The sequence below is a fragment of the Macaca mulatta genome, chromosome 2 (genome assembly GCF_049350105.2).
Source record: "Macaca mulatta isolate MMU2019108-1 chromosome 2, T2T-MMU8v2.0, whole genome shotgun sequence".
In the NCBI taxonomy this organism is placed as follows: domain Eukaryota; kingdom Metazoa; phylum Chordata; class Mammalia; order Primates; family Cercopithecidae; genus Macaca; species Macaca mulatta.
This window is the reverse complement of record NC_133407.1, coordinates 111,665,155-111,677,313: the sequence shown is the minus strand read 5'-3', so window position 1 is coordinate 111,677,313 and position 12,159 is coordinate 111,665,155. Positions and strand designations below refer to the sequence as shown.

The following is a 12,159-nucleotide window of genomic DNA, read 5'->3' as shown; positions in this document are numbered from 1 at the left end:
TAAAGATCACCTCCAGATTTAAATTTCAGATCCAAGGTCCAAGATACAGTTCCAAGGACTCAGTGTTGGTCCATGTGCAAGGACCAAGTCCATGTTCCAAATCAAATCAAGGCCTGCATCTAGGTCTAACATCTAAGACCAGGTCCAGATCCAGATCCAAAGATGAGGTCCACAGCCATGGACAAATTCTAGTCCAAGGTCCAAGTCCAAAGTCCAAGTCAGTTTACAAGATTCAGATCATGGTCCTAAGTCCAAGATACAGATGGAGGAATGAGTCCCATGTCCAAGACCCAAGAATGATTCAGATCCATTTCATGACCAAGGTTCAGGTCTAAGGTGAGTTCCAAAATGCAGAACAAATCCAAGTAAGAGGTTTAGTTCCAAGGTGCAGGTTCAATGTTCATATCCACATACAAGGTCCAACATCAAAGCCAAAGATCCAGGTTCATGTTCATGTCCAGGTGCAGGAGCCCTGATCTTAGACTTCCCAGTCTAAGAAATTTCTGCTGGGTACAGTGGCATATGCCTGGAGTCCCAGCTGTCAGGAGGCTGAGACAAGATGATTGCTTGAGCCCTGGAGTTTGAGGCCAGCCTGAGTAACATAGCAAGAACCTGTCTCTGTAAATTACCCAGTCTCGGGTATTTTGTTACAGCAGCACCCCCGTAGAGGAGTATTTTGTTACTCTTACCCTCCACCCCAGGGAACGTAGACCACAGCCACAGCACCATAGCCAAAGTACACCATTGCTGTTTTATAAGACTGACTGTAATATTAGACTAGCAGAAAGGGAAACTTTGAGTCATCAAATCCCCTAATAAAATAGGTTCTTTAGGCTGGGTGCCATGGCTCACACCTATAATCCCAGTGCTTTGGGAGGCTGAAGCAAAAGGACGCTCAAGGCCAGCAGTTTGAGATCAACCTGGGCAACATAGTGAGACCCTGTCTCTATCAAAAAAAAAAAAAAAAAATTAACCAGGTGTAGTGGTGTATACCTGTAGTCCTAGCTACTCAGAAGGCTGAAGTAGGAGGATTGTTTGAGCCCAGGAGTTTTAGGCTATAGTGAGCTATGCTCATGCCCCTGCACTCCAGCCTGCATAACAGAGTGAAACCCTATTTCTAAAAAATGACAATAGGTCCTTGACAGCTCAGATGGAAAGCCCAGCTCAATAGTGTGCACAGCTACAATATGGGATTAGAGGCTCAAGATTGCCTGAGTCTCTCAGAGTGAGAAGCCTGGGACTAAGGAGAATTTCCAAAGGGGCGGAGGGCAGGGTAAGGCAGGGAGGGTGTGTGGCTCAATAGAGTTGGGGCTGGAGGCTTGAGTCAAACCAAGAATGATTAAAATTGAGAAATTCCAACAGTTCCCCCACCCCCAAAAGTAGAGGCCAGAATTCTCATGCAATTGAGTCAGAGAATTCTGGCATTGGGAGTGAGAAGGGTAAGATATAATCTCTCTGAAAAGCATTTCAGTCATTTATAAACCTCTGTGATTCAAAGTTTTCTCATTATAAATGGGGATGTCAGTCTCTTCCTAAAGCTTTACACTTCTTATTTTAGGTCCTGGGAGAGCAGATAGCTCCTCCCATCCCTCTTTGAGCATTTTACAGAAGCAGGTAGTTTGGGTTAGTTTGTCTTCTGGTTAGCCATTGAAGATTTGTAACTCATGGGCCTGGGAACTGTGGGCCAAGACCGGAATTTTAGGTTTCCTGTAGGTTTGCCTGTCCCTACAAAGGTAATACAGATGCTCCTTGGTTTAACAATGAGGTTACATCCGGATAAACCCATCTTAAATTGAAAATATTGTAAGACAAAAATGCATTTAATACATCTAACCTACTGGACATCATAGCTTAGCCTCACCTACCTAAATGTGCTTAGAACACTTACATTAGGCCAGGCGTGGTGGCTCGTGCCTATAATCCCAGCACTCTGGGAAGTTGAGGTGGGGGGATCACTTGAGGCCAGGAGTTTAAGACCAGCCTGGGCAACATGGTGAGACCCTGTCTCTACCAAAAATAAAATAAAATAAAAAATATTAGCTGGCTGTGGTGGCACGTTCCTGTAGTCTCAGCTAGTTGGGAGGCTGAGGTGGGAGGATTGCTTCAGCCCTGGAGGATAAGGTTGTAGTGAACCAAGATTGCACCATTGCACTCCAGCCTGAGTGATAGAGTAAGACACTGCCACAAAAGCAAACAAACAAAACACTTACATTAGTTTATGGTTGGGCAAAATTATCAGTCAGCACAGTGAACTGTAGTGTCCATTGTTTACCCTGGTGATGTGTGGCTGCCTGGGAACTATGGCTCACTGCCGCTGCCCAGCATCATGAGAGTATCATATTGCATGTTGCTAGCCTGGGAAAAGATCAAAATTCAAAATTCTAAGTACAGTTTCTACTGAGTGCATAAAGCTGAAAAATGGAAGTCAAACCATTGTAAGTGGGGGACTTTCTGTGCTATGGATGACTGGGTGGTAACCGGGTCTCTGGCAGTGCAACCACAGTTGAGTGGCTTTTTTCTCTCTCCCAAAATAACATCTCTTCCCAGACACTAGACATGTTTTTCCTACATAGTCTCAATCTGGGACGTTTGTATCTTATCCATGGCTCTGACCCCCAACTCTTTCCCATCTTTGGATGCTCCAGGTGGGGTTTCCCTACAAATTTCCAATATAAAGAAACCTCACCCACAAATTTTAGATGATCCTATAAGTGAAAAATTGCAAGAAAATGGAGAACTTGGATTTAAGGAAACAAGGACAATGAGTATATACTGTTTCCTTAAGTTTGATTGTGACTTAAGGAGAAATATATCAAGTTTAGGGAAATTTGGCAGCTTATGGACATTTTGAAGGACTGGTAAAACATAAATTGATGTATAGGCTCTAGTTCTTTGCCAAAAGAGAGGAACAGAGGATACAGGAGAGTAAGAAGACAACTGAGATTATGAGTTCCCACAGAATATACATTTGAAAGGGAACCCTCCCAACACAAATTATAATTCAGGTGAGAGCTCTTCCTCTGGTTTAGTGGTCCCAGGAGTCACAGGCTTACACTTGTCTCTTTAATAGCTCTTGTGTCTATGTGATATGGTTTGGCTGTGTCCCCACCCAAATCTCATCTTGAATTGTAGCTCCCATAATTCCTACATGTTGTGGGAGGGACCTGGTGGGAGGTTATTGAATCTGGAGTTGGGTCTTTCCTGTGCTATTCTTGTGATAGTGAGTAAGTCTCATGAGACCTGATGGTTTTATAAACGGAAGCTCCCCTACACAAGCTGTCTTGCCTGCCACCATGTAAGACATGACTTTGCTCCTCATTTGCCTTCAGCCATGACTGTGAGGCCTCCCCAGCCATGTGAACTGTGAGTCAGCTCAACTTCTTTTCTTTATAAATTGCCCAGTCTCGGGTATGCTTTACTAGCAGCATGAGAACAGACTAATACACTATGCTTCAGGGCCTCCCAAAAGCAGAGCATGAGATGGCAACTTGTGTACAGGTAGTTTATTTTAGGAAGGGAAATCAGAAAACAGGCATCGGGACACTAAAAGAATAAAAGAAAGGAGAAGGGAAGGCCATCCCAAGCATAGGGTATTGAGCTGGTTACCACTGTGGACACTGGGCTTCAATCTAGTTGGTGATCCTCTGTCTGCCACCAAAGCCTAGGAGGCTGGTTATTTGCCCATTGGTTTCCATCATCCGTTGTCAGTGATTTGCCAGGGAGACCTAACCCATTTGCAGTCCCAGACTTGCCTACTGCCAGAAAGGCTGAGGGGCTCTTGCAGGCTTCCCACACTGCATCAGCAGAGAAGCTCCTTCAAGGAGCAAGAGAGAAACGGTGAGGAGGTCTTTGATTTCACCTGAGTGCAGCTATGCTCAGGGTAGGAATGTGAGCCAAAAGGACGTGAGATGGGGCCTAAAAGTTGTCCAGTGCCATCCTCCCCTGCCTGTGTTTGAGTCTGCCCGTGTGCCAGCTCTGCATGTAGCTCAGCATATCACAGAGCCAGGCAAGAACCCAGTGAGCCACGAGCTCTACTTAAGACTCAATGTAAGTGGATTAGTGGTAAAGATAACATTTCCCATCATTACAACTGGGCCTGAAGCCATAATTGATTCTTATTACCTCCCTCCTTTACCAACCATATTATAGTTCCTGCCTTCAGAGCCAGCCTTTACAGGTCAAAGATGCTTACCTCCTAGGAAAACGCAGACTTTCACTTCCAAGAGGTCAGATGCCTTAGCTGACTTACCCTGATAGAGAGCTGTGATTGCTGCAAGTGCCCACTGATGGTTATGCCTGGGTATGGAAGCACACAGAACCTCCTGGGTTCAAATAAACTTGAGTAGCAACATCACCAATGCATGATAATCAGGGTCAATGACCTATGTAAGTATAATGGCTCCTCCCTTTTCCTGCCAGCCTACCATCATGGGAAAGCCAGAACGGCCAAGTTAGTAACAGCATTAGTTTAGCAGACACTTCCTGTGCTCTTTGGTAGAAACAGCTCCCCACTCTGTCCCCAGTAACAAGGAATTCTAAGCTGGAAGGATCCAATGTTCTAGGGATAAGAAGTACAAATGTTCACCAGGTACTGTTTCTGCAGTGCCTTATCATAGAGGTTTCCAGCTTGGAAAATGTCAATAGGCCACGTTGGAATCTCACATAAGAGGTCCCTGGAGATGGGTCTGGGGTAGCAGACACCTAAATCTTGCTTGTATCAGAATTCGACTTTTTTTTTGAGACGGAGTCCCACTCTGTCGCCAAGGCTGGAGTGCAATGGTGTGATCTCTGCTCACTGCAACCTCTGCCTCCCGGGTTCAAATGATTCTTCTGCCTCAGCCTCCTGAGTAGCTGGGATTACAGGTGCCAGCCACCTCGCCTGGCTAATTTTTGTATTTTTAGTAGAGATGGAGTTTCACTATGTTGGGTCAGGCTGGTCTCAAACTCCTGATCTTAGGTGATCCACCCACCTCGGCCTCCCAAAGTGCTGGGATTACAGGTGTGAGCCACTACGCCCGGCCAGAATTAGTCAGATTTTAGGAGACCAGAGGAATTTGAAGGACCAGGCTGCCTGGGGGCAAGGAATTGAACAGAACAACCCCTCAGACCCAAACTCCAGATGTTTCCAGAATCCCAGGCTAAACCCAAGTACCATTACTAATTAGCTGTGTGAACATGGCCAAGTTATCTACATTTGTTTTTATTTGCTCATCTATAAGACAGGCATGCTATTGTTACCAACATCATATATTTGGTAGTCTCTCTTCTTTGCTTGGGAACAGATCAGATGGTAGAGATGGGGTTTCACTGTGTTGGCCAGGCTGGTCTCGAACTCCTGACCTCAAGTGATCTGCCAGCCTCAGCCTCCCAAAGTGCTGGGATTACAGATGTGAGCCACTGTGCCTGGCCCAGATATACCAGATTTTTAAAATCTTCAATATAGATTCAGCTTGAGAACAAGAAGTAATGTAGAAATCCATAAAAGCTTGGATATTTCAAAAGACAGATACCTCTTCCCAGTATCTATTGGAACATTTCACAGATTTTCTCATTTGTCAGTCTCCCACCGCACAAAATTCTCCCCCATGGAATTGGAATCTCCAAGTTTAAACCTTCATCTAACCATCTCCCCACACATTCATCATTCCACAATCTCTCCTTTGGGCTTCTTCTTCTTTTTTTTTTTTTTTTTTTTTTTTTTTGAGACGGAGTTTTGCTCTATCGCCCAGGCTGGAGTGCAGTGGCCGGATCTCAGCTCACTGCAAGCTCCGCCTCCCGGGTTTACGCCATTCTCCTGACTCAGCCTCCCGAGTAGCTGGGACTACAGGCGCCCGCCACCTCGCCCGGCTAGTTTTTTGTATTTTTTTAGTAGAGACGGGGTTTCACTGTGTTAGCCAGGATGGTCTCGATCTCCTGACCTCGTGATCCGCCCATCTTGGCCTCCCAAAGTGCTGGGATTACAGGCGTGAGCCACCGCGCCCGGCCCTTTTTTTTTTTTTGAAACGGAGTCTCACGCTATCACCCAGGCGCAATCTCGGCTCACTGCAAGCTCCGCCTCCCGGGTTCAGGCCATTCTCTTCCTCAGCCTCCCGAGTAGCTGGGACTACAGGCGCCGGCCACCACGCCCGGCTAATTTTTTGTATTTTTAGTAGAGATGGGGTTTCACTGTGTTAGCCAGGATGGTCTCAATCTCCTGACCTTGTGGTCCGCCCGCCTTGGCCTCCCAAAGTGCTGGGATTACAGGCATGAGCCACTGTACCCGGCCGGGCTTACTCTTCTTAATCAAACACGGTCCTGGGGAATCAGGGCCCTTGAATCACCCAAGTCAGGGTGAACAGTGGGATTCATTTCCCCCAATGGCAAGCAGCCCCAGATTCCTAATCTGAGCCCAGCGTTATCTCAGTTCTCCAGGAGTTATGCAGGATTCACAAGTCCTGAGTTCTAAGGTTCTGAGAGCCCATGATCCCTTGAAGACTCATTATAAATACCCAAGTCTCACTCCACCCTTGCCGGTTCCTTTCTTGGAGAGGTTTACCATGGAACCCAGCACTCCTGAATCACAGGAGTCAGTTGTGGAGATCTTGATTCTCACCTCACTCCAAGGCCTAAAAAGAGGAATTCCTAAGGCCAAGACATGAAGGGACCCTTCTAGATGGGAAAGGAGGGTTAACAAGGCAGGGGAGAGAAGGGAGTGATGTTGGAAAGGAACAGCTGCAGAAAACCAAGACCCCTGGGATTGCACTGAGCAAGCACTCCCACAGAGGCTTATGGGAAAGTGGCCTCTAAATGCAGACCATTAAGATGCTAAAATTGGCAAAGTGAGGTGGAGCCATTCCTCAGAGAGGGAGGAGGTAGGGGATCAGTGACAGCTGGAACCGACCTTGGGAAGTCCTATCCTCATTCCCCAAATGTTGGGCAAGCAGCAGAGGTGGCAAGTAGCCCCTCCAGAGCCCTCTGTGGCTCCTCCCAAAGCACTCTTCCCCATCATCCTACCCTGCAGGCACCACTGCAATAAAATTTGGGAAACAAACGGAGAATTCAGTGCTGAAGAATAAGTCTGCAGGGAGGGATAAAGAGTAGTCCCTAGGTGTGTGCTGAGGGAGAAGTTGCACTGAGGGACAAAGCTCAAGGAAATGGGATGAAGGATTTGGAGGACCAAATACAACAACCAAAAAATGGGCAGAGCCAGGGAACCTTAGGGTGGGGTTGAAGGATGAAGTTGGCAGTGAGACAGGCTGCCTTGATCTCAGTTTGACTTACTGAGCCTTGCGGTCATTTGAATGAGGCCTCCTATTAAGCGAGGAGAGGAGACCACCCCTCATATTGTCTTACGCCCAACTTCTGCCTCCAAAGAAAGAAAAATTAAAAAATAAAAGGCAGAAATGAAATCCACAAGCAGACAGCCTGGCGCCACACCCTGGGCCTGGTCGTTAAAGATCGACCCCTGACTTAATTGGTTATGTTATCTATAGATTACAGACATTGTATAGAAAAGCGCTGTGAAAATCCCTATCCTGTTCTGTTCTGATCTAATTACTGGTGCATGCAGCCCCCAGTCACATACCCACTGCTTGCTCAATCGATCATGACCCTCTCACGAGCACCCCCTTAGAGTTGTGAGCCCTTAAAAGGGACAGGAATTGCTCATTTGGGGAGCTCAGCTCTTGAGACAGGAGTCTTGCCAATGCCCCTGACCAAATAAACTCCTTCCTTCTTTAACTCGGTGTCTGAGGAGTTTTATCTGCGGCTCATCCTGCTACACTATCATCCTTCAGAAATGAGCTGTCAGCCCCTACACCAGAGACTCAGCTACTCCTTTCCCCACCCCCTCCTTCCCCTGCAAACCTTTATTGTGAAGATCTCACAACATCTCGAGCTTGTTATTGCTGAGATGAGGCCATTACAGCCCTGGTTTCCTCCTCTTTTCAAAGAGACAAAGGAAGGGGTGATTCTTGACTAGAAGGCACCCAAAGCCATTGGCCCTGGCCTGGACAGAGGTCCCCTCTGCATCTTGTTGGATATAAAATGCTCTAGGGATAAATGCTCGATGCCACGAAGTAAAACCAGCACTCAGGTAAATTTTCTCAGCAAGGCAATTTACTTCTGCAAAAGGGTGCCACGTGTGTCAATCAAGATCACGAGCACACAGAACAAGGGAAACCAAGGGAGTTTTTGTCTTTAACACAGTCCCTATCTCTGTGTCACTCCCCCATGGGCTGTGGCCGGACTGGTCTGAGCTGACCCAATTGGCTACTTGTACATATTTTCCTAAATATAAAAGGGGAGGGGGACGTGAGGTACAGAGGTGGAGCGTGTGAGACGTGCAGTTTCAGGGAAATAAAGGATACAGGTAACCAAGGGAACAGATGTGAGTTATTGAATAGAGCTGATGGGAAGGCGGGTAGGCTGTTTACAGTAACTAGGGGCAAGGAAGAACAAGAAAGTTGAGTTTGAGAACAAGGATAAGGAAGTTAACAGGCTAAACCCTTTGAAGAGAAAATCAGAAAGATTTATTGCATCTTACAATTCCTCCCTTTTAATTTTCTTACAGTCCTTTCTCCTCAAACTTTTTAAACATGTCTTGGCTTTGCCATTTGATTTGATCTAAAAGGAAAAGCTTACTTGAATAAGGTAGAGGAGGTAGAGGAGGAGGCTTTAGTAAGTGCTGTTTGTACAATTCTTTGTATTAGCCCACGGATGCATGGTATGACACAAAACCCAATGAGAATGAGGACGCCTACTACAACTGCAAGGGAAATAAGAATTGAGACCATGAGTCCTTTCCATTTACCAAACCACTTTCCTAGTCATCCTCAAATGGGGTCACTGACTCCAGAATTTTTAGCTAATTCATTGGATAAAGCGGTAAGTCTCTGCAAGGCCTTTGTTATGCTCCCATCGGGGGCAGTGTTGTTTGGGATGAAGGTACAACATTGGGTTTTAATCATAACACAGACTCCACCTTTTTCAGCTAATAACATGTCTAGAGCTATTCTGTTTTCCCAAGCCATTTGGCTAGTAGGCCCTAATTGGTCAGCTATTCCTTTGATAGCATCCCTGGTGTAATTAATAAACCACTGCTGGTTATAATAGATGTAATTTATCCAAGCTAAATTTTTATTAATAGTTACCCATGGAAATATGGATTCAAATCCTGCAGCTATTTGGTCTCGGGCTTTGAACCTGTCAGGCACTCCCTGTGGGACTCCAATGACATCTATGTAAACTTGAGAGTCAAAAGACCGATAAGGGCTTCTCTTATTTTTCGGTGTTGTGGTTTTTCTTTCTCTGGATGATGAAATGACAGGGTGAAAGGGATAGCCAATTGGACAAGAGCATAAGTACTGCTCCAGTTACTTGGCAGTGTCCAGTAAGGGTCCACCACAATACCACCATACATCCACTGGAGGATGACTAAGGCCAGACTGATGGGTAAGCTCTTGGAAGGGCTTAAGCTCACTGCATCCCGTTAAGCTTCCAAGGAATGCCAAATTCTCCCCCTGTTGTGAAAGACACAAAGTGAAACTGACATTGGGAGACGGAAGCTGGATGGTCCTCAGGGGCTGACCCACATGGTGTTGGACTTTGGGATATAGCAGAGAGAGCGCTTGGCATGATTTGTTGCCCCAGGCTGTGGAATCCTGGAAAAAAAAAAAAGTACCACACAGCCCATGCCTGGTCGATCGAAGTGGACCTAGTGGAAAGGGGACAATCTGGGTCTCTGGTCTGCAGTGCGCACAAGCATAACAATTGCTTTTGTTTAACATGCGGACAGAATATTGAATCCATTCCAACCAGGCATTTACATCTTGATATCCTGTTTCAGTTGTTAGGCTTTGTCTTAAATCTTTTACTTCTACAGTATTTACTTTGGCATTGTTTTTAGGTAGAGTAGAAATTTCGGATAAAGAAGAAGAAGGGGGTCAACAAAGCGTATTTTAAAGAAGCCTATGTGGTCATATCCATTGGCCTCCACTCCTAATCCATACAAGCGTTCTAAAGGGGGCATAGGATTGGTGGAGGTAGGGGCATTAATAGAGATTGTTACTGGGTTACAGTGGTCAAGTTGACAACTAGAGGGGGTGATTCCTTTGGTAAGGCGGAGGTAAGATTTTAGGTCGGTACAGATTTCTGGGGAGGTCCCGCCATATTCTCTGGTAGTTAGGATGCCATCTGCCCACTGAGAACATATCTCCCAACTTGGGGTGTCTTGGTACCCCCGCCATGAGCAAGGCACGGGGTCAATGGCTTCTCTGAAGGGGCAGAGGTATTTTTTTTTTTTTTGAGATGGAGTCTCGCTCTGTTGCCCAGGCTGGAGTGCAGTGGTGTGATCTTGGCTCACTGCAAGCTCCGCCTCCCAGGTTCACGCCATTCTCCTGCCTCAGCCTCCCAAGTAGCTGGCTACAGGCTAAAAAATTAGCCACCACCATGCCTGGCTAATTTTTCGTATTTTTAGTAGAGACGGGGTTTCACCGTGTTAGCCAGGATGGTCTCGATCTCCTGACCTCGTGATCCACTCGCCTCAGCCTCCCAAAGTGCTGGGATTACAGGCGTGAGCCACCGCACCCAGCTGGGGCAGAGGTATTTTTCTAAAGTAGAGACATATCTTTCCCAGTATTCATCCTTTTGACAAGGCATGACAAGGCAAGCATCAAAGGTAATGATTTGGGGTGAGTCTGACCTAGTTACATTGATAACAAGGTCAGCAAGAGAATGAGGAAAGAAGAAAGGGGAATAGAATAGATAAGAGTGTTAAACTTTTCTTAACCTTAGGTTTGAGGGGGTTTTTTCCCTTGGATAATGGCCCACGACTTCAGGAATGGCGGTGCTTTCTTGACTCAGGTGCGATCGGTCCATCTTTTCTTGCTGTTTGGACTGCAGTTTCAGTGGTTAGAGGCACTAGGCCAGCTCCTCAGGCTGGTGTCGAGGTACTGGAAACTCTAGGGGTGGCGCCTGTACTGGAAAATTGTGAGTTCTGAGGGAAGAGAAAGTGGAAGTATAAACCAAGTATGTAGGAATGTTGGATTGCTTTGAGAGGTAGTTTGGATTCTTAGTAGGGTAATAGGAAGTCAGAAGACATTTGATTTATGGCAACCAAGTCTCTAGAATTGTTTGGCTAAGGGTATAAATTCCTATACACATATAAACTTTGACTGTGCTATACACAGCTTGGGGTCTTTAATGGGTCCTCTAATGTAGGTGGAGATAAGACTTCCTTCATAAGAGGTTTGAATAACATTTCTCTGAGTTCCCTTTAGCGCCTACAGGAGAAACGCTCCTGCAGCATTATCTGATTTGCTAGGTTATTTTCTGGCTTACCTGATTTGCTAGGTTATTTTCTGGCTTACCTGATTTGCTAGGTTATTTTCTGGCTTACCTGATTTGCTAGGTTATTTTCTGGCTTACCTGATTTGCTAGGTTATTTTCTTGACTCTTGAAAGACAGGCTTTTTGGTGCCTGGGGACATGGACAATAGCTATTTTTTTCTTTTCTGGTAACTGAAGGTTACTTAACACTTCGGTGATTAACGCCTCATAAACAAGGCTTTAACTTTTACTATTAATTCCGTCTGAAATTTTCTAAATGTATGAGCCACCGTAAAAGCATATTTAGAATTAGTATAGATGGATCCTTCTGGGTCCTGCAGGGACTTTAAAGCTTGACTAAGTGCAGACAGCTTATAAATTTGAATAGACAAATTATTAAACACTTTGATTTTCTCTCGAACTTTTATTAATCACTGAACACTTGTTGCATTCTTTTTCCCTTAATCAATTTTGAAGGGGGTTTCTCTTGTTTGGCCAGACGTGTGTATGGTAATCAGTTAAATCTAAACATGCGTGCTTTCTTTTTAGATTTGCATCTCTCATTAAGAAACTTGCTAGGTTACACGAATTATCAGTAATGTTAAACCATCCTTTTTAACAGGATAGCTTCACACTTATTTATACACATGTAATTCTTTTCTGGTAGCATATTTTAATATAAGTGACTTTAAGAGGCCGGACGCGGTGGCTCACGCCTGTAATCCCAGCACTTTGGGAGGCTGAGGCGGGCGGATCACAAGGTCAGGAGATCGAGACCATCCTGGCTAACGTGGTGAAACCCCGTCTCTACTAAAAAATACAAAAAAATTAGCCAGGTGTGGTGGCGGGTGCC

General features: G+C 45.6%; 1 protein-coding gene and 1 long non-coding RNA gene across 3 annotated transcripts in view; one reads left to right on the top strand and one right to left on the bottom strand.

The window, feature by feature from the left end:
- Positions 1 to 12,159, bottom strand: part of ZNF589 (zinc finger protein 589) — a 96,260-nt gene that overhangs the window by 13,050 nt on the left and 71,051 nt on the right. For both annotated transcript variants that reach the window (XR_013413854.1, XR_013413853.1), the window contains exon 6: positions 10,769 to 10,975. The gene's annotated coding sequence lies outside the window, so the exon portion shown is untranslated. The remainder of the gene's footprint in view (positions 1 to 10,768; positions 10,976 to 12,159) is intronic.
- Positions 5,669 to 7,719, top strand: LOC144339140 (uncharacterized). Its single transcript, XR_013413861.1, has 2 exons — positions 5,669 to 5,965; positions 6,244 to 7,719. It is a non-coding gene; the product is annotated as an uncharacterized LOC144339140 (long non-coding RNA).